The sequence below is a fragment of the Lepidochelys olivacea genome, assembly GCF_965140295.1.
Source record: "Lepidochelys olivacea isolate rLepOli2 genome assembly, chromosome: 20".
NCBI classification, from domain to species: domain Eukaryota; kingdom Metazoa; phylum Chordata; order Testudines; family Cheloniidae; genus Lepidochelys; species Lepidochelys olivacea.
The window spans coordinates 8,425,553-8,447,913 of NC_140430.1; the positions used below are offsets into that span (position 1 = coordinate 8,425,553).

Sequence of the window (22,361 nt, forward strand, 5' to 3'; positions counted from 1 at the left end):
ACCATGTGAGACTCAGCTTCTGTCTACATCAGCACTGTCTTTGAAGCACTCAAAATCATTGGTACCATCCTGCAAGGACAAGTGTATTGGTCCGCCAGTGTCACAAATCCACCCAGTTGCCATAAGATTTGAGGCATCAGAAGGACTTACTGGTGGCTGCTGAACCAGAGTCTCCATTGCTGGCAGGTACTGTGTGTGTCTTGGTCTCCAGACCCTTATACATCCCTGGTACTGTTACCTCCCTTTTCAGTTGGAGCTCCCCCATTAGAGAAAATAGGACAATGATGGAGACCTCCCTTCAGTACCATCAATCTCTGTTTAGGATTCTCCTACTTTTCTATATATGAACCCCCTTTCCTCATCATTTCTTGAGAGCAATCCTGGATTACACTCCCTTCCCCCTATGGTCTATAGAAATCTACAAATCATGACTGGTGTGGAGAAAGTAAATAAGGAATTATTTATTCCTTCTCATAACACAAGAACTAGGGGGTCACCAAATGAAATTAACAGGCAGCAGGTTTAAAACAAACAAAAGGAAGTATTTTTTTCACACAACATAGTCAACCTGTGGAGCTCCTTGCCAGAGGATGTTGTGAAGGCCAAGAGTATAACAGTGTTCAAAAAATAACTAGATAAGTTCAGGGAGGGTAGGTCCATCAATTGCTATTAACCAGGATGGGCAGTGATGGTGTCTCTAACCTCTGGCTTTTGAGAGAGCGGCCCTGTGGGAGGCCTGGCCCCAAGGTCAGTGGTCTGGTGTCCTTGCCCCATTTCTGTGTGGGGAGGCCCAGCAGGTCTACTACGATATGGCTGCAGAGACTGTGGCAGATTATCCGCAGCTGAAGGCAGAGATCCTGGCCAGATCTGGAGTAACGACGGCGTTGCGAGCCCAGAAGTTCCATGAGTTGTGGTATATGGAGGACAGGGCACCCCGATCGCAGTTGTTTGACCTGATCCACCTGACCTGGAAATGGCTGTGCCCTGAGGCCCTCAGCTCTGAGAAAATGATGGAGCTCCTGGTACTGGACCGGTATATGAGGGGGCTACCACCAGGCCTCCGGGCTTGGATTGGCCAGAATGACCCCTCCACCTATGATGAGTTGGTCTCCCTCGTGGAAAGACAGCTGGCAGCCCGCGAACTGTTCCAGACCCCAGAGGGTGAGACACGGCAAACCAGGAAGCCAGTCCCAAACCCAAGGTCCCGGACTGTCGAGAACTCCAGGAGAACCATAACTGGGAGGAAAGACACCGAGGAATGGCCCAAGGCCAAGAAGGGACCTGGGGGTTTGGGAAGCGAGTGGTCAGGGGGGCGGCCAAATAGCCCCAGGCAGAGGGCGGCAACCGGGGTAAGGGGTCAGTGTTACGAGTGTGGGGAATTGGGGCATGTAGAAGCCCAATGCCCCAACAGGGAAGAGCCTATGCAGTGCAGTCTGGGGGATCATGGGGAGCAATGTGGCCTAATCGGCCTGGTAGGGGTCGCAGTGACCCCTCACGGTATATGAGGTCGGTAAAAATGAATGGTATTGAGACCATAGCATTAGTGGATTCCGGGAGTGGTGTCGTGCTGGTCTCGGGGAAGTTGGTGGGGCAAGACCAACTAACCCAGGCCAAAAACACAGGAGTAACATGCGTTCATGGCACCGTAAGTTTCTACCCCACAATCCCCGTACAGATTGAGATCCAGGGGAAGACTACCAGGGTGACTGCAGGGGTGGTCCCCAGGCTCCCCTACCTGGTCTTAATTGGTAGGGACTTCCCAGGGTTTGAGAGCTTACTCCACCCAGTAGAGCCAGGGGAGGGTAGCAACCCCCGGGCTGAGACGAAGGCACCTACAGATAGCCTCACCCCAGTTTTTTCCAGATTTGCCCCAGAGTTATTTTCATCCCTTGGGAAGCCCTGAAAGTCTAGGTGGGAGCAGAGGGCAGATAAAGGATTAGGGACTAGGATTCTAGCAGAGAACCAGAAAGCCTCTCTTGTTGGTAGGTGAACCCGTTCAGGAGGCCAGGAGACAATTCAGGCGAGTGAGGACTCTGAGGCGGTTCCTCGCCCAAGTAGGGGCAACCCAGGAGGCAGAGTAGAAACAGGTCCCCTGGAATTAGGTCAGATTGGTACTGCACGTGAGAATTTCGTGCAAGACCAAGCCAATGACCCGTTACATGCAAATGTGAGGGAAGAGGTAGTGGAAGTAAATGGTGTACTTGTGGAGGGAAAAACCAAAGGCTCAAGGCCATATGTGTTCAAACACGATCTGTTGTACCAGATAGCGCAAATATGAGGGGAAGAAGTAATAGAGCCGCTCTTAATCCCACGGGGAGACACAAGGGCAGTACTAGAGTTAGCTCACAGTCATCTATTTGGGGGACATGTAGGAGTAGACCGGACTCTATCCAGTGTCTTACGAAGGTTTTACTGGCCAGGAATACACCCGGAGGTCCAACGCTATTGTGCCTCCTGCCCAGAATGCCAATTGCATAGCCCCCGACCTCATTTGCGGGTCCCATTAGTACCTTTGCCTATTATTGAAGTCCCTTTTGAGAGGATAGCCATGGACATAGTGGGCCTGATAGAAAGATCAGCACGGGGCCACCAAAATGTACTAGTCATCCTTGACTACTCCACACGGTATCTAGAAGCCATTCCTTTAAGAACCCCACATCCAAGGCAATAGCAAAAGAACTACTCCAGGTTTTTGCGAGAGTGGGCATCCCTAAGGAGATCCTGACTGACCAAGGGACCCCATTTATGTTGAAATTAATGGAGGACTTGTGTACCCTGCTCCGCATCCAGGCCTTATGGACCTCAGTCTACCATCCACAAACAGATGGCCTGGTCGAGTGGTTTAACCGTAGTCTTAAAAGTATGATCCAGAAGGTGGTAGCACAGGACGAAAAGACTGGGATACTCTTCTACCGTATCTAATGTTCGCAATACGGGAAGTCCCCTAGGCGTTCATTGGTTTCTCTCCCTTTGAGCTACTATACGGACGCCACCCACGCGGAATATTAGATATTGCCAAGGAGGATTGGGAAGAACAGCCCAACCCAGGAAAGAATGTCATTGAGCACGTGACACAGATGAGAGAGCGAATAGCCCGAGTAACCTCCATAGTATGAGAACATTTGGAAAAAGCACAAGGACTTATTAGAACAGCCGGGCGAAAGTACGGAGATTTCAGCCGGGAGAACGGGTGATGGTGCTATTGCTGACAGCAGAAAGCAAACTCCTGGCCAGCTGGCATGGGCCGTATGAGATAGTGGAAGCCATTGGGGAGGTGAACTATAAGGTCAGACAACCAGACCGTCGAAGGTCAGAGCAGATCTACCACGTCAATTTAATGAAGCCCTGGGGTGACCTAAAGACGTGCCTGATCATTCAAGGAGCTCCACCCCAGACAGACGACCCACAGGGACAGGTGAGGATATTCCCCGAATTAACCCCTGGACAACGAACAGAGGTCATTGATATGATCCAACGAACCAAGACTTATTCTGTATGCAGCCGGGCCATACGACACTGGTCCAACATCATATCGTCACGAGTAAGGGTGACTATAAGACCGTACCGAATACCGGAAGCTAAAAGGGAAGAAATTAGGACAGAAGTGAAGAAGATGCTGGAACTCGGGGTTATTGAAGAATCCCACAGCCAGTGGTCCAGCCCTATCGTTCTAGTCCCAAAGCCTGACTGCACCCCGAGGTTTTGCAATGACTTCCGGAAGTTGAATGAAGTATCTCAATTCGATGCCTATCTGATACCACGCATCGACGAGCTAGTTGATCAGTTAGGCAAGGCCCGATACCTAACTACCCTGGATCTGATCAAAGGATATTGGCAAATTCCCCTGGCCAAGGATGCCAAGGAGAAGACTGCCTTCTCTACACCCGATGGCCTGTTCCAATACACTGTCCTCTCTTTCAGACTCCATGGGGCCCCTGCAACTTTCTAGTGACTTATGGACCAATTGCTGCAACCCCATGCCAAGTATGCCACCGCCTATTTAGATGACATAGTCATCCATAGCCCTGACTGGGAAACGCACCTCGGAAAAGTAGAAGTGGTGCTAGACACCCTTTGGAAGGCCGGCCTCACTGCCAACCCTCCCAAGTGCGTGGTGGGGCTAGCTGAGGCCAGATACCTTGGGTATGTAGTAGGGAGAGATTTGGTGAAACCCCAATGCAACAAAGTGGAGGCAATACAGGGTTGGCCTCAACCGGTTCGCAAAAAGCCGGTCAGATCATTTCTAGGGATAGTAGGGTATTATTGGAGATTCATCCCTCATTTTGCCATAAGAGCAGGGCTGTTGATGGACCTGATAAAAGCTCGGGGCCCTGAGATAGTTAAGTGGACCGATGCGGCAGAAAGAGCTTTGCAGATTTAAGGACAGCCCTTTGCTGTCATCCAGTACTTATAGCCCCAGACTTCGAGAGGGAATTCGTCCTACAAACAGATGCCTCGGAGGTAGGGCTAGGAAGCTATCCTTTCACTGATGGTAGGGGAGGAGGAACACCCGATCCTGTACCTCAGCCGGAAACTCCTCCCTAGAGAACAAAAATACGCCGTTGTTGAAAAAGAATGTCTGGCAGTAAAATGGTCCATGGAGACTCTCCGCTACTACCTACTGGGGCGGCAGTTTACCCTCATAACAGACCACGCCCCACTCCAGTGGATGCACAGAAACAAGGAGAAGAATGCGAGAGTGACTAGATGGTTCCTATCCCTGCAACCCTTCCATTTCCGGGTACAGCATAGGGCCGGAACCCAACACGGCAACGCTGGTGGCCTGTTACAACAGCACTGCCTCTTGTCCCAAGTAGCCCAACCCCATGGTGTTGAGCAGGGGCAGGATATGTGATACAGCATGGCCAGAGGGCAGCAGGAGAGTGATAGAGGGAAGATATGTAAGCTCCAGGATGATGAGCCTTCTTCACTGTAGAGGGAAGAGAGGTTGCTATAGATTAATTAGAGCACCCGAAGCCAGTCACCTGATTTCCCCCCCCCCCACCGCTTCAATCAGACATGGGGAGGAGTTGAAGCAGAGTGGTTTGGTATTGGAGCAGAGAGCCATTTGGAGGAGAGCAGTTTGGAGAAGTGCTGTGGTGGGCCAGAAGACCAAGACCCTAGGTAAAGGGAAACCCGGCTTGTGCAGAGCAGAGGGACTCCACAGACACAAGGGGTTGGGAGAAACCTGGCCCAAATAGAGAGAGGGAAGGAAGCCCCACAAGTTGAAGGGCCGGAGAGGGAAGTAGCCCAGGGAAAGGAATCGCTAGTTCAAGTGGTTTGCCGCTATCCCTAGGACCCCTGGGCTGGGACCTGGAGTAGAGGGCGGGCCCAGGTCCCTCCCTCTTCACTCCCCTTCTCTGGGATACTAGTGGGACAGTTGATACCCCAGATCAGGGGTGAAAAACAGCTTTCTGAACCTCTCCCCCCACAAGAAGAGAGAGCGCGGGACCCATCATCGTAGTGCCGGCAATTTGTCACACGGTCTATTATCTTTGTAATTTCATGAAGAGAATGAACACAAGTTAGGAATTAAAACATGTAAAGTCATGGGCTGATTTAGTTGGGGATTGGCCCTGCTTTGAGCAGGGGGTTGGACTAGATGACCTTCTGAGGTCCCTTCCAACCCTGATATTCTATGATTCTATGTCCTTCATCAGCTGGAAATGATATTGATATCGACAACTGTGAAACCCTGGTGGAAAAAAAGAAATTGTGCAGGCCACTTGCATACAACTGTCAACAATGAAGGATATCACAGACCTGGACAGACTCCTTAATTTAATGTTATGGTCAACTTTTGCCAGCCAGTATACAAGACATTCTTACGAAAAATACATCCTGGAAGACAATTTTATTGAGGGAAGTTACTACCCCATTTTAGAGTCACTGGCCATCCTACTTATGTTTACAACTTGCATATCAACTTCCCCGTCCCAAGACATACAAAAAAATTATTAAAAACATTGCTATTTAATAGATGTCAGAGGAAAGCATAACAGGACCTGCAGCATCGTTCATGGTGCTTTTCAGTTGTCTGATGAAGCAGAGATTCCCAAAACAAAAATTACTTTCTACCAGCAGTTACATGCTCCATTCCAATATATTATGGCAAGGTGAACTTCACAATCCAACTCCTGGATTGGAGTATGAATATCCTTTCAGATTGTCTCTTCTAAAAAGTCCATCCTTCGTTTGCAACTGAACTCTCAAAGGAAGAAAGTCTTGGAAGTTAGAACCAGGCCATCTTTAAATAGGAACAAATGGAGATAAGAAGGTTCCAAAGATGCTGGTATGTGATTTTAATTCACATTTCAGTCAAAACTGGGAAGCTGTATTCACTAGATTAAACTAAGCCAAAGTGTCCTTTTCCTGGACTCTTTCACTATTCTAAGAAGTAACTTAATTATCTTAACCTCTTCCCAAAGCAAAAAGACATAACTGGCCAAACATTCATAGGCAACTAGTGCCCCGAGAAAAAAAGGTTTCTTTTCCAGTTACTTGGCATTAGTCAGACTGCTCAGTTGAGGGCTGCATTAGCAATTTACAAAACTTACAAGGACCAACTAATTTGCATCTTCAATACGGAAGTTTGGCTTATACAACTACAGGTCCCAGTATGCAATGGATTCATCTTGATCCCTTCACAGAAGCTTCATCTATGAAGCTCATATCTAAGTGTAAAGACAAATGAACAAGGCAATTTCACATAAATGACTGGAACCTGTCAGGCATGTGAGGATTCCTTAAAGGTGAACAAAGAATTTTGCCTCCTAAGGAAAATTTGTGGCTATTGGGGCAGGTCCTGGACGATTGGAAAAAGGCAAATATAATGCCCATATTTAAAAAAAGGGAAAAAAGAGAACCTGGGGAACTACAGACTCGTCAGCCTCACTTCAGTCCCCGGCAAACTCATGGAGCAGGTCCTCAAGGAATCCATTTTGAAGTACTTTGAGAGGAAGTTGATCAGAACATTCACGAAGGGCAAGTTATGCCTCATCAACCTGATTGCCTTCCAGAATGAGATAACTGGCTCTGTGGATATGGGGAAAGCAGTGGATGTGATCTATCTTGACTTTAGCAAAGCTTTTGATACAGTCTCCCACAGTATTCTTGCCAGCAAGTTAAAAAAAAGTATGGATGAATGGTCTAAGGTGGATAGAAAGCTGGCTAGATCGTCAGGTTCAACATGTAGTGATCAACGGCTCGATGTCTAGTTGGCAGCTGGTATCAAACTGAGTGCCCCAGGGGGGTTGGGCCTCGGGCCGGTTTTGTTCAATATCTTTATTAATGGTCTGGATGATGGAATTAATTGCACCCTCAGCAAATTCGCAGATGACACTAAGCTGGGGGGAGGGGTAGATATGATGGAGGGTAGGGATAGGGTCTAGAGTGACCTAGACAAATTGGAGGCTTGGGCCAAAAGAAATCTGATGTGGTTCAACAAACACAAGTGCAGAGTTCTGCACTTAGGAAGGGAGAATCCCCTGCACCGCTACAGGCTGGGGACCGACTGTCTAAGTAGGAGTTCTGCAGAAAAGGACCTGGATTACAGTGGACGAGAAGCTGGATATGATTCAGCAGTGTGCCCTTGTTGCCAAGAAGGCCAATGGCATATTGGGCTGTATTAGGAGGAGCATTGCCAGCAGATCGAGGGAAGTGATTATTCCCCTCTATTTGGCACCGGTGAGGCCACACCTGGAGTATTGTGTCCAGTTTTGGTCACTGCACTACTGAAGGGATGTGGAGAAATTGGAGAGAGTCCAGCAGACGGCAACGAAAATGGTTAGGGGGCTGGGTCACATGACTTAAAAGGAGATGCTGAGGGAACTTGGGTTATTTAGTCTGCAGAAGAGAAGAGTGAGCAGCCCTCAATTACCTGAAGGGGGGGGTTACAAAGAGGATGGAGCTACGCTGTTCTCAGTTTTGGTAGGTGACAAAACAAGAAGCAGTGGATTCACATTGCAGTGGGGGTGGCCTAGGTTGGATATTAGGAAACACTGTTTCGCGAGCATGGTGAAGCACTGGAATGGGCTCCCTAGGGAGGTGGTGGAATCTCCATCCTTAGAGGGTTTTTAAGGCCTGGCTTGACAAAGCCTTGGCTGGGATGATTTAGTTCAGTGGTTCTCAAACTTTTGTACTGGTAACCCCTTTCACATAGTAAACCTCTGAGTGCGACCCCCCCCAATAAATTAAAAATACTTTAATACTATTATAAATGCTGGAGGCAAAGCGGGGCTTGGAGTGGAGGCTGACAGCTCACAACTCCCCCATGTAATAGCCTCGCGACCCCCTGTGGGGTCCCGACCCCCATTTTGAGAACCCCTGATTTAGTTGTTGTTCGTCCTGCTTTGATATTCTATGATTCTAAGTTCAGAGTTCTGCTCTACAAAAAAATCTAGTAAATCCAGCAGCTCTGTTCGCTCCCTCTCAATACACCTTCTGCAAACAAATTGGCAGTGCCCAGGTCGCTCTTCTCTGTGCCATGGTTTCTCCTCTACCAGGTGAAATTCAGTGTTGATAAATGCAAAGTAATGCACATTGGAAAACATAATTCCAACTATACATATAAAAAATGATGTGGTCTAAATTAGCTGTTACCACTCAAGAAAGAGCTCTTGGAGTCAGGTGGATAGTTCTCTGAAAACATCCACTCAGTGTGCAGCGGCAGTCAAAAAAGCGAACAGAATGTTGGTAATCATAAAGAAAGGGACAGAGAAGACTCTGTATAAATCAATGGTATGCCCACATCTTGAATACTGTGTGCAGATACGGTCACTTCATCTCAAAAAAGATATATTGGAAATGGAAAAAGGTTCAGAAAAGGGCAACAGAAATGGTTAGGGATATGGAACGGCTGCCATATAAGGATAGATTAATTAGACTAGGACTTTTCAGTTTAGAAAAGAGATGACTAAAGGGGGGATATGATAGAGGTCTGTAAAATCATGACTGGTGAGGAGAAAGTAAATAAGGAAGTGTTTACTCCTCATAACACAGGAACTAAGGGTCACCAAATGAAATTAATAGGCAGCAGGTTTAAAACAAATACATCTTTATTTTTTCACACAACACACAGTCAACCTGTGGAACTCCTTGTCAGAGGATGTTGTGAAGGCCAAGACTATAACAGGGTTCAAAAAGAACTAGCTAAATTCATGGAGGATAGGTCCATCAATGGCTATTCACCAGGATGGGCAAGGGTGGTGTCCCTAGTCTCTGTATGCCAGAAGCTGGGAGTGGGTGACAAGGGATGGATCACTTGATGAGTACCTGTTCTGTTCATTCCCTCTGGGGCACCTGGCATTGGACACTGTCTGAATACAGGATAGTGGGCTAGATGAACCTTTGATCTGACCTAGTATGGCCGTTCTTATATTCCCTCATAACTAGCTTTCCTTCTCTGAATTCCTCACTGGTCTGTGTTATGCCAATGGTAACTCAGAATGCCTTGTACTGAAACCACAGGAAGACTTAGAATGATGTATTCTGGAATATCCTCTGCTACCACCGTGTTCTCTACTTAAATACCCAACAGCACTAATTGCCTTAATCTATTTAAAGTGCACATTACTCAGGGAATTCTACACCACTGCGCAATGCAGAATTTTGCAGAAATTAATGTTTTGTGCAGAATTTCCTTTTTCCTCACACAGAATGGGCTGCAGAGATGTTGGCTGCCACTGTGGGGCCACTGGACCAGGCAGAGCCCAGTTTGCAAACAGAAGATGGGGGGGTGGGAATTGGAGGGTTCCCGGCAGTTGCAGTTCCCAGCATGCCCTGAAGAAAGGAGGCTGCGGTGTGCAGGAAACTTTGTGGCTTCCCAGGACCCAGCATCAGGCTCTTTCTCCCTCTGAATCCCTGGGGTCTAGGGCGGGAGGGTCTGAGTGTGCCTGGGCTGTGGGGTGGGGGCCGAGTGTCTGGGCTGGAGGGAGCCTGTAGCTGGCCTCTGGGGGGTAGGGATGTGAGTGGGGTGGGGAATTGGGAGGGAGGAGGGCCATGGCTGGGCTCATGGGGAGGGGGCAGAGAAATAGGGACTAGGTTGTCATAGGGGTTTCTTTAACTCTCTACTCCTGGGGGAATTTTTGTGTGCTCCTATATTGTTACAGATATACTTGCTGACAGGTATTCTAAAATTGCCAACATAATTGAAACTGGCATGATTCTATAGTGTTATTTTGACCAATAAAATTTGCAGGATTTTAAAATATTGTGCACAATGTTTAATTTATTGGTATAGAATTCCCCTAGGAGTAACACATTGCCTTTATCCCCCAAAGTTCTTACATCTTACTGCTCTTCGGGTAGTGGCATTTACTGAAGTAGAGCAGAGAGAAGATGGGTTGGGAAGCAGTGAAGCCAGGAAGATACAATACGGTTATAAACTAAAGCCTTGTTTTCACTAGCCCCCCCCAAGTGGTTTTTACTATGTGTTAACTAACAATTTTAAAATATGAATTTGGCAAGACAGTTTTTACAGGCGTTAACTGGTCAAGATAAACCCTGTGCTCCCTCTACTGTTTTCTTCAACCAGTTAAGGATTAAAAACACAAAGGGCCTTTTCCACACTAGGATTTTACAACATGTGAATTAACACATAATAAACATCAACACATATAGTACTGCAGCTGCACTTCTGTAGCGCTTTAGTGGAGACGCTACTATGCCAATAGGTGAGCGTCTCTTGTCGTCGTAATTAATCCACCTCCCTAAGGGTTGGTAGCTGTGTGTTTTGGAGAAGCTCTCCCATCAACATATCTCCACGAGGGGCTAGGTTGGTATGACTACATTGCTCAAGGGTGTGGATTTTTCACACCCCTGAGCGACACAGTTATACCAATAAAAGTTTGTAATGTAGATCTATCCATAGTAAAAACTTTTTTAGTGTGGACACACCAAAACTGTTGTTTGATCACTGCGCTGTAATGTGTTTGCATACGTTAAGAGCTCAGTGCAACATTATCTTCATACATCAGTGAGTTAATTCACTTAGTCAGAATTTAAGGCCAGAACACCATCTACCATATCTAGTCTGACTTCCTGTATATCATGGGCCACCAGCATCATCTAGCTTTCCACACATTAAGCGCAACAACTGAAATTAGACCAAAGTATTACAACCTTCAGGAAACTTAACTACTGTGTGCCACAGGCAGAGAATAAAAAGGACTGGGGTGCACCTATTGGTGAGGCCCCCTGCATGGGCAAGGAATAAATTAAGTGATATATACACAGAATCTCAGCAAGTGACTTGCACTCCACGCTGCAGAGGAAAGCAAAAAAGCCCAAGGTTACTGTCAGTCTGACCTGGGAGGAAATTCCTTTCCAACTCCACATACAGTGATCAGTTAGACCTTGAACATGTAAGCAAGAACTAGCAGCCAAGCATATATATGAGAGAGACAGTGAGAATTCTCAGTTATATCTCAGAGCACCAATCCACTTCATCCTGCATCCCATATCCAGCTGTGGCCATCTCTGACGCTTCAGAAGGAGACAAAACACACCAAGAATACATTATGATGGGGGGGGGGAGAGAGAAGAATTGGATTTTACGAATATAAGACAAACTAGAAGGGATCCAAGGGCTGCAAAGCCCTGTCCCCATCACCACTATCAACCCCATCATACAAGCCCATTCAAATATGTCAGTCTCTCTCAAAACTAAGTTATTTGAACGGACAACTACTGGGGGTCTGTTACAGAACTTCACTAATGGTTTGAAACCATCTAATTTCCATCCTACATTTTTTCATGGCCAGATTCATATCCATTTGTTCTTATGCCACCATTGTCCTTTAGCTTAAATAACTATCTACCCTCCCTGGTGTAGCCGCTTAATGTACTCATAGGACAACAATCATATCCCCTCTTTTTCTTTGTTTTGCTGGGCGAAACAAGCTAAGCTCTTTGAGACTTGGTTTATAGTAGCAACTTACGTCAGTATAACTACATTGCTCAGGGATGTGGAAAATCCACCCCCCTGAGTGACACAGTTATACCGACCTAACTCCCAGTGTAGACAATGGTATGGCAACAGGAAGGCTCTTCCGGTCAACATAGCTACTGCCCCTAGGGGAGTGGATTACCTACATTAGTGGTTCTCAACCAGGGGTACATGTACACCTGGAAGGAGGCAGAGGTCTTCCAGGGGATACATCAACTCATCTAGATATTTGCCTAGGTTGCAACAGGCTACATAAAAAGCAGTAGCAAAGTCAGTACACACTAAAATTTCATACATACGACGACTCGTTTATACTGCTCTATATATTATATGCTGAAATAAGTACAATATTTATATTCCAACTGGTTTATTTTATAATTGTCTTTTTAAGTACAGTTTTAAATATACCTCTGAAGCACATGGCACAGGTCCTGGGATGGAGTAACTTAATTTGTCTTGGGATCTTTACTATTAGACCTAATGTAATATACACCTTTTTTTCTTACAGATCTTTCTTTCAATAATAAAAGCTGCAGAAATGAAGGTGAGAGGGTAAGAACTGTGAAGAAAAACAGAACACATAAGGGTCATCTCTGCTTCAAGGTAACTATCATCATAAATTTTACACCTTGTGAGCCAGGCCATAATATTCAGGATGACATGACTTCTAGGCTGGATTTTTTTTCAGTTGTGTTTAGGGTATACAGCATGTCTGCAGGACCTTATGGAGGGTCTTGACTCAAACCTTGAGGTTATGGCGCAGCAGACTTTTTTTTGTGGTGAAGATGGGAAATTAAACCAGTTATAGCAATCTTATTTTAATGCAGTTGTGTGTATAAATCTGAGCTTGTCATATCCTCTAAGGTCTGGTCTACACTTGACTTTTAAATCGACATACCTACAGTACTCAGGAATGTGAAAAATTAACCAGTGGAAGAATTCTTCTGTTGACCAAGCTATTGTCGCTTGGGGAAGTGGATTGCCTCCATCAATGGGAAAAACCCCTTCTGTTGATGTGGGACGCACTATACACTGCGGTGCTGTGGCTGCGCAATGGTGTTGTGCCACTGTAACACCTGTAGCGTGGACATGGCCTCAATAACCTTGTGTTCTTCTTCGAGTGCTTGCTCATGTCGATGTGTGAACGCTGTGTGCACAGTCGCTGGAAGGTTTTTCCCCTGTTGGTATCCATCTGGTCAGCTTAGGCACCCCCTGGAGTCACACCTTCATGGCACTGCAAAAGGGCCCTGCCGACCCACCACCTCTCCTTCTTACCGACAGTGACAGTCGTTGGAGCTTTCTCTTTTCTTTCATTTTCAAACTATCCCCTATTGTACTTGTAGTTCCTACCTATAAATAGTTTCAGTAGTTATTAATAGTTCGTAGTGTCGTGTTTTAACCCCCTCCCCTTGTTAGCCAGGATTCTCTTCCCAGTTCCCTTCCCCTGCCTGGGGCAGGGCGTGTCTCAGTCCCAGGGGTTTAAGCTATATGGGGTCTGCCAAAAGCTGATGTCAAAGGGCGACCCGCACATGTCCTGCTTAAAGTGCCTGGGGAATCCCACCAGACTGAGAGGTGCAAGATTCCGCCCTGGCACTAAGAAGGAAAGGGACCACAAGCTAAAACTGTTGCTGATGGAGGCAGCCCTGGGGCCACAGACTGAGTCGAGCCTATGGTCCTGGCACTGGGTATTTAGGCATCAATGCGTAGCACACCGGCTTCAATCAGGGAGGTTGCGGCACCGAGGAAGGACTCTGGGGTCAAAGACCCTTGGCATCATTACTCCCCGGCACCAAAGACTTCCTCGTGTGTGAAGACCTGGCACTGCTTGCAGTCGCCAGTGCCTCACAAAAAGCACAGGAAGAAGGACAGGGTGCTCGCCCGCTCAAATAACTGAGTGTGAGCCAGCTAGCGGAGCGCGACCATGCTGAGCCACTCTGTCTCATCCGTGTCTGAGGTGATACCTTTGACTCGGGGCCCTCAGAGGGGTCCGTCGAGTCTGGTGCCAGTGGAAGAGGGTGAAGTGGAGGATTTAGATCTCCCCTCCACGCCAAAGACCTTTGAGGCAGCCAGGGACCTCATAGCCCTAATGGGCCAAAACTCTCCCAACCAATGCGAGAGGTCATCGGTCCCAAAGCCTCCGGCACCGCAAAGACCTCTGGTGCCATCCTGGGGCAAGCCACTGATGATGCGACCGACCCTGCTTGCCCTCAGCCTGGCAACGTCAGGCACTGTTCCACCATGGTCTCCGCACTCTTGACTCCTCAGAGTTAGAGATGGAGTTCTATGTATCTAGAAGGAGCCAGCACTGAGTAGAGCAGCATCCTTAGGGGTCGGAAGTGGGACAATCCTTTCCACTCGTGCCATGGCCAGCACAGTGGAAGATGCCAGCGCAGTGGCCCTTTTGGGCCCTGTGGGCGTACCACCAATCCCAGAGGTCCTTTTCACAGCAATCTCTCTGTTGCCTCAGATGGACGTTGCCTCTAAATGGAAAAGTCCAGGGCCAGAGAGCTCTTTTGAGGTGCTGACATAAGCACCGGCACCATGGTCGGCAGCAAGACTGGCGCGGATACCGACAACTGGGTGTGCATGGAGTCCAGGGAGCCAGACAGGAAGGTCCCTTACCAGCCTGAGCCTCCTCATCTTCACCTGATGAGGCAGTAGCAGGGAACATCCTCGGTGCCTGACCCAGCTGATAGTAGAGCCCACCAGGAGCTCCTCAGAAGGGTGACCCAGAATCTGGGACTCCAGATGGAGGAGGTCACTGAGGTGTCAAACCCTATAGTGGACATCTTATTCCCCACAGTTCCCATTGGGAGTAACACTCCCCCTTCTTTAAACAATACAAGAAACCACAAAGATCCTGTGGCAGACATCGGCCTTTCTAACCCCCACAGCGAAAGGGGTCGAAAGAAAATATTTTGTGCTGTCAAAAGGGTTCACACACCCTCCACTGGACTCGGCGGTGGGTGTTAATAGGCGGGGCAAGGCAGCAGTGGCCCACTCCCCTGGGAAAGGACACGAACAAGCTGGAGCTCTTCGGCAAGAAGATGGTTTCCACCGAAGGACTCCGGCTTCGTATTGCTAACCAGCAGACGATCCTCAGTTGCTATAACTTTAATTCCTGGGACGCAATGTCAAAATTTAAGGAGTTTGTGCCGTCAGACTCCAAGACAGAGTTTTCGGCCCTGGTAGATGAGGTCAAGGCGGTGGTGAGATCCTCATTGCACGCCTTGCTGGACTCTGCGGACTCAGCAACCTGTACCGTGTCTTGGGCAATTGCTATGCATCGTTGCTCCTGGCTTCAGGCCTCGGGCCTCCTGGGGGAGGTTGAGACGACAATTCAGGGCCTCCCGTTCGAGGGCTCCACCTTATTTTTGGAAAAAACTGACTCGAAGTTGCAAGGTTTAAAAGACTCTCGAGCCACTTTAAAATCTTTGGACCTGCATACACCCATCACCGAGTGTAAGCACTTTAAGCCCCAGCCTATGCTGCACCCTTATCAAGGGCGTTCTAGGCAGGACTTCAACAGAAGAAGGGGCAGAAATTATCAGCGTCATCAGTCTCAACCTCCTGCCAAGCAGGGGTTGGGGTCGTTGGGACAACCCCCCGGTCCAGAGGACGCATTAACTCAAATCCTGGATCCGTTGCTACCCTTCTCGGCCCATTTATCTCATTTCTACCATGCGTGGTCCCAAATTACTTTGGAACGTTGGTTACTATGCATGGTAGAACTGGGATATTCCCTCCAATTCAGTTCAACCCCTCCCTCCCCTTCCCTGTCCCTCTTCAGAGACCCCTCTCATGAGCAACTCCCTAATCCAGAGTTTCTCCTCTCCCCTGTCAGGAAGCTCTCAAGCTCTGTTGCTGGAAGATGTTAGAGAACTAGCTAGCTTATATCATTACAAGAGCCTGAAACCTGAGCCTTTGAAAAGAGGATTTTTTGTTCAGATAGCTTAATACTCTGGTTTCAGTTTGTCTGTTTAACAAACGCTTGAAAGAAAAGCTCTCTATGAAAGTGTCAGCATTCTGCCCCATAAAGTACAGGCTAAGGGCTAGTAGTCCCCACTGCAGAGGCTTTGCATGGTACAGCTGTGCAGTGACTACATAGCATATACTGGCAAAAGGCAAGTATAGTTGTCAATCTCCCTGAACGACAGCTGTATTGTTTAGGGGTGTGTGACTTTTTTGCTCTCTTAACCAATGTAGCTATGCTAGCAAAACATTATTGGATAGACCAAGCCTTAGACTTTCCCACTCATGTCCTCCTAAATGCCCAAGAAGAACAGGGAAAACTATTTAATATTCCTGATATTGCCTGGGTAAAACAAACAGAAAAAGCTTGGGGGAAAGTGGTCTCCTTTGTTCATCCCTAAAGAAGCAAAACAGGGGACACATTCTACTTTGCAGGTCACCTTTTAATGCTGCCACATAATTTAAATCCAGTGTAGTGCAGAATAATGTGGCTATTGATCTCCTTGAGTTCTGAGTATATTTAATGAAGGAAGGCTTCATGGCAGTATATTGTGAAAGTCTGTTATGGAGCTCAGGAGAGAGTCTAAAAGTATGTGAGACGTGCATATATGGAAGAGTTGTGCTTGGCATGGGCCAGGTGAGAATAACTGGGAACAGTGGGATCAATTGGAGTAAAATTAAATTTAAAATGAAGAAAAACTTCCAAGCAACCAGGCCTATTAAGGTGGAATAGACTCCTTTGGAAAGAGTAGGGAAGTGCCATTGCTTGAGATGTTGAAGGTTAGACAAAGCACTGTAACAGTATAGGGAGCTGCCCTGCGTGGACCAGAGCATGGACAAGGTGACCTCAAAGGAATTGTCTGTCATCTAATTCTAAAGTTTCTGCAATGATCACAAAGCAGTCTGTATCTCTAGGGGCAAAACGACTTTGATAAAATGTGAGTAGTGAGCACCCGAATCAGATCTCTGGATGTGGAGAAGAAACTGTGCAGGTAACTGTAGATGTCAGAGTTTACACATAATTGTGTGAGCAAGGATTAAGGATTCTAATAACAGATTATTGCAGTATGACTATTAAATTTGTTCCAGACAATGCAGTCTTGCTGGTGACATTAATGCTGTTCTCACCAGCTGCCTAAATCGGTCAGATGGAAAAGTAATCCTATTTGTGATTCCCCACTGAAACAGATTGCATAATTAAAATAGGGAAGATCTGCTGTGAATTTAAATTAGCTGTTTTTGTATTTTGCTGCTTCTATTTGCCGGTTTTAAAGCTGTATAGTGAGGTGGAATTGCACTGATATTTGCTTAAATGTTATAGCTGTTGGACATCAGTGCCCACTCCATGTTGAGTTCATGGTATAAGAATGGATTTTTATATAGTCTTAGTAAAAGCAAATTCAGCCCACCCACTTCCTTTTTTGTGAGGAATATTCAAGAAATTGATGAAACTGCATAAATTATCATAGCAGTTGGGTCTAATTAAATACTTTGCATCATATAGCTTGGGATATCAAACAAATTCCCTTTGGAGTACATATTCATAGATTCCAAGACCAGATGGAGCCATTGTGGTCATCTAGTCTGACCTTCTGTATAACACAGACCAGAGAACTTTCCCAAAATAATTCCTAGAGCATATCTTGTAGAAAAGCATCCAGTCTTGATTTAAAAACTGTCCATAATGGAGAATCCATCACAACCCTTGGTAAGTTGTTCCAGTGGTTAATCACTCTCACTTTTAAACATTTATGCCTTAGTTCCAGTCTCAATTTGTTTAGCTTCAACTTCCAGCCATTGGATCATGTGTTTTCTCTGCGAGATTGGAAAGCCCATTATTAAATATTAGGTTTCAGAGTAGCAGCTGTGTTAGTCTGTATTCGCAAAAAGAAAATGAGTACTTGTGGCACCTTAGAGACTAACCAATTTATTTGAGCATAAGCTTTCGTGAGCTACAGCTCACTTCATTGGATGCATCCTATGAAGTGAGCTGTAGCTCACAAAAGCTTATGCTCAAATAAATTTGTTAGTCTCTAAGGTGCCACAAGTACTCCTTTTCTTTTTATTAGATATTCGTTTCCTCTGTAGGGATTTATCAGCTATAATCAAGTCACCCCTTAATTTTCTCTCTAAGCTAAATTGTTTGAGCTCCTTGCGTCTTTCACATCTTTTAATCATTCCCATGGCTCTTTTCTGAACCCTCTCCAATTTATCAACATCTTTCTTGAATTGTGGATGCCTGCACTGGATACAGGATTCCAGCAGCCAAATACAGAGGTAAAATAACCTCTCTACTGCTTTTCTTGATTTACCTGTCTATGCATCCAAGGGTTGCAGTAGCCCTTTCGGCCACAGTGTCTCCCTGGTAGCTCATGTTCAGCTTTATCCAGTATGACCCCAAAATCTTTTTGAGAGTTGCTGTTTCCCAGGATAGTCCCTACGTTCTTTGTTCCTAGTATGTATACATTTACATTAAAATGCATGTTGTTTGCTTACACCTAGCTTACCAAGTGATCCAGAACAAACTCTGGGGTTTTTACCCACAAAAGCTTATGCTCAAATCAATCTGTTAGTCTTTAAGGTGCCACCGGACTCCCAGAATGAACTGTGTCAGTGATCTGTCCGCTTCATTATTTACCACTCGCCCAATTTTTGTCTCACCTTGTAGGACCATACTAGACACACCTCTTTGATGACGATTCTCCATCTACAGTTACATTTTGAGACCTGTCAGTTAGCCAGCTTTTAATCCATTTAATGTGTGCCATGCTCATCAAAACGTTATACCGTACCAAGTCAAATGCCTTACGGAAGTCTAAATATATTGCATCAACTCTCTTACTTTTATCAGCCAAAGATGTATTCTCAAAAGAAATCAGTTTGGAAGGATCTATTTTCCATAAACCTGTGTTAATTGGCATTAATTATATTACCCTCCTTTATGTCATTATTACTTTAGTCCTGTATCTGTTGCCCTTGTATCTTGCCCAGAGTCAATGTTAGACTTCACCCTTTTTAAATATTGGTGCAGCATTAGCTTTCTATCAGTGTTTTGGAACTTCTTTGATGTTCCACGACTTAAATCAACATTAATGGTCCAGTGAGCTCCTCAGCCAGTTCTTGTAAAACTTTTGACGGCAAATTATCCTGACATGCTGATTTTAAAATGTCTGACATTAATATCTGCTGTTTAATATTCTCCTGAGATGCTAGCGGAATGGAAAGATTGATATGACTACATCATCTGTTTTTTCCAAATACCGAACAAATATTTGTTGAACACCTCTACCTTGTCTGCATTATTATTAATAATCCTACCACTTCCATCTAGCAGTGGACTAATATCATGGTTCTGATTCTTTTTCTTTCTAACAGGTTTCAGAGTAACAGCTGTGTTAGTCTGTATTCACAAAAAGAAAAGGAGTGGACACAGTATGCATCCGATGAAGTGAGCTGTAGCTCACGAAAGCTTATGCTCAAATAAATTGGTTAGTCTCTAAGGTGCCACAAGTACTCCTTTTCTTTTTTCTTTCTAATATTCTTAACTTCTTATCCTTAACTCTGCTGGCCATAGACTTTTCCTTGTGTCCCTTTCCTTCCCTTAGCATTTTTCTACAGTTCCTAACTTCTTATTTATAGTTTACCATAGGTGCTGATTGCCCCACCCATCAGCTGATGGGTGTAGAGCACCCCTATTTTTTCTCTGGGGGTGCTTGAGCCCTTGAGCACCCATAGAGTTGGCACCTATGGTTGTTACTATTAATCCCCTTGGTTGAGGGTTTTTGGGCTTCTAGTAAAGTGTTCTTAAACAATTGCCAATTGTCATTCAAATTTTTTTGATTAAATTCTCTCCCCAAGTTAGTGAATAAGACAGCTGTTAAACAGTACACGGACTACACAAGTTGAGGGCAACAAGTGAAAAATATAACATGGAATTGAAACTGCATTGACAGTTTAGGTGTGGAGAGCGTAACTACCTAACCAGTAGATTCTTAACAGTTCTCTGTGGAGGACTTTCCAGTGTTCTGTGGAGTGCATGCCCTCATTTTCAGCTGCTAAATTGGACAGCTGAAATACTTCTGATGTTACTCTGATGTATGTAATTGCTGTAGTTGCCACAGGGATGTTATGTAATAGTCTGTTAAAATGTGGACAGTGCTATGAACAAGTTTGTGATCTTACATAAGCTGAAATTTGGCCAGGGTACTTGGTCAAATATCCTGATTCTTATGCAAAGTGCATTGGATGTATAATGGCACAAATGTTGAGAAATTTTTTAAAAAGTCTCATTCAAAAGACTAATATCCAGCTCTATGCGACCCCAGCACCATGCTGGTATATTGGGTTCAGTATACATTCTTAGCCTGTGACAGTGGGGTTATGGTCTGTGACTACTGTTGCTAGGGTGAGAGTGCCCCATACTGAATCATAACCTTCCTCTATTTTGTGTGGTAGCCAGAGGTCTTAAAATAGTTTTGGTGACTGTCCTGTATTGTGTACCTTACCTTAAGGATTAGCACTGTAGTTTTCTTAAATTTTTGCTGCACTTCTGAATTAACACCTCCAAATCAATCTGTCCTATCTCGTCTATCTCCTATCTCCTTCTGCCCCTCCAGCCCCACGAACATGATACAGTTCTGTGGTGACCTAGAATCCTATTTTCCACATCTCCGACTCAAGGAATATTTCCAACACACCTCTGAACAGCATACTAACCCACAGAGACCTTCCTACCAGCACTACAAAAAGAAGGATTCTGGCTGGACTCCTCCTGAAGGTCAAAATAACAGACTGGACTTCTACATAGAGTGCTTCCACCGACGTGCACGGGCTGAAATTGTGGAAAAGCAGCATCACTTGCCCCATAACCTCAGCCGTGCAGAACACAATGCGAGTCACAGCCCCAGAAACAACTCTGACATCATAATCAAAAAGGCTGACAAAGGAGGTGCTGTCATTGTCATGAATAGGTCAGAATATGAACAGGAGGCTGCTAGGCAGCTTTCTAACACTACATTGTACAAGCCATTACCCTCTGATCCCACTGAGGGTTACCAAAAGAAACTACACCATCTGCTCAAGAAACTCCCTGAAAAAGCACAAGAACAAATCCGCACAGACATACCCCTAGAACCCCGAGCAGGGGTATTCTCTCTGTTCCCAAGATCCATAAACCTGGAAATCCTGGACGCCCCATCATCTCAGGCATTGGCACTCTGACATCAGGATTGTCTGGCTATGTAGACTCCCTCCTCAGGCCCTACGCTACCAGCATTCCTAGCTATCTTCAAGACACCACTGACTTCCTGAGGAAACTACAGTCCATCGGTGATCTTCCTGAAAACATCATCCTGGCCACTATGGATGTAGAAGCCCTGTACACCAACATTCCACACACAGATGGACTTCAAGCCATCAGGAACAGTATCCCCGATAATGTTATGGCAAACCTGGTGGCAGAACTTTGTGACTTTGTCCTCACCCATAACTATTTCACATTTGGAGACAAAGAATACCTTGAAGTCAGTGGCACTGCTATGGGTACCCACATGGCCCCACAGTATGCCAACATTTTTATGGCTGACTTAGAACACTGCTTCCTCAGCTCTCGTCCCCCAATGCCCCATCTCTACTTGCGCTGCATTGACAACATCTTCATCATCTGGACCCATGGAAAAGAAGCCTTTGAGGAATTCCACCATGATTTCAACAATTTCCATCCCACCATCAACCTCAGCCTGGACCAGGCCACACAAGAGATCCATTTCCTGGACACTACTGTGCTAATAAGCGATAGTCACATAAAGAGAAAAGGAGTACTTGTGGCACCTTAGAGACTAACAAATTTATCTGAACATAAGCTTTTGTGAGCTACTGCTCACTTCATCAGATGTATGCAGTGGAAAATTCCGCTGCATGCATCTTTTGAAGTGAGCTGTAGCTCATGAAAGCTTATGCTCAGATAAATTTGTTAGTCTCTAAGTTGCCACAAATACTCCTTTTCTTTTTGTAGATACAGACTAACATGGCTGTTGCTCTGAAACCAGTCACATAAACACCACCCTATACTGGAAACCTACTGACTGCTATACTTACCCGCATGTCTCCAGCTTTCATCCAGACTACACCACAGGATCCATTGTCTACAGCCAAGCTCTAAGATACAACCGCATTTGCTCCAACCCTCAGACAGAGACAAACACCTACAAGATCTCTATCAAGCGTTCTTACAACTACAATACCCACCTGCTGAAGCAAAGAAACAGATTGACAGAGCCAGAAGAGTACCCAGAAGTCACCTAGTACAGGACAGGCCCAAAGAAAGTAACAGAATGCCACTTGCCATCACCTTCAGCCCCCAACTAAAACCTATCTAGCGCATCAAGGATCTACAACCTATCCTGAAGGACGATCCCTCACTCTCTCAGATCTTGGAAGACAG

At 45.8% G+C, this 22,361-nt stretch overlaps 1 protein-coding gene across 10 annotated transcripts in view; it reads left to right on the forward strand.

The window, feature by feature from the left end:
- BRD4 (bromodomain containing 4) overlaps nucleotides 1-22,361 on the forward strand; it is a 259,586-nt gene that overhangs the window by 78,896 nt on the left and 158,329 nt on the right. For all 10 annotated transcript variants that reach the window (XM_084610636.1, XM_084610643.1, XM_084610645.1 and 7 more), the window contains one exon: nucleotides 12,456-12,550. The gene's annotated coding sequence lies outside the window, so the exon portion shown is untranslated. The remainder of the gene's footprint in view (nucleotides 1-12,455; nucleotides 12,551-22,361) is intronic.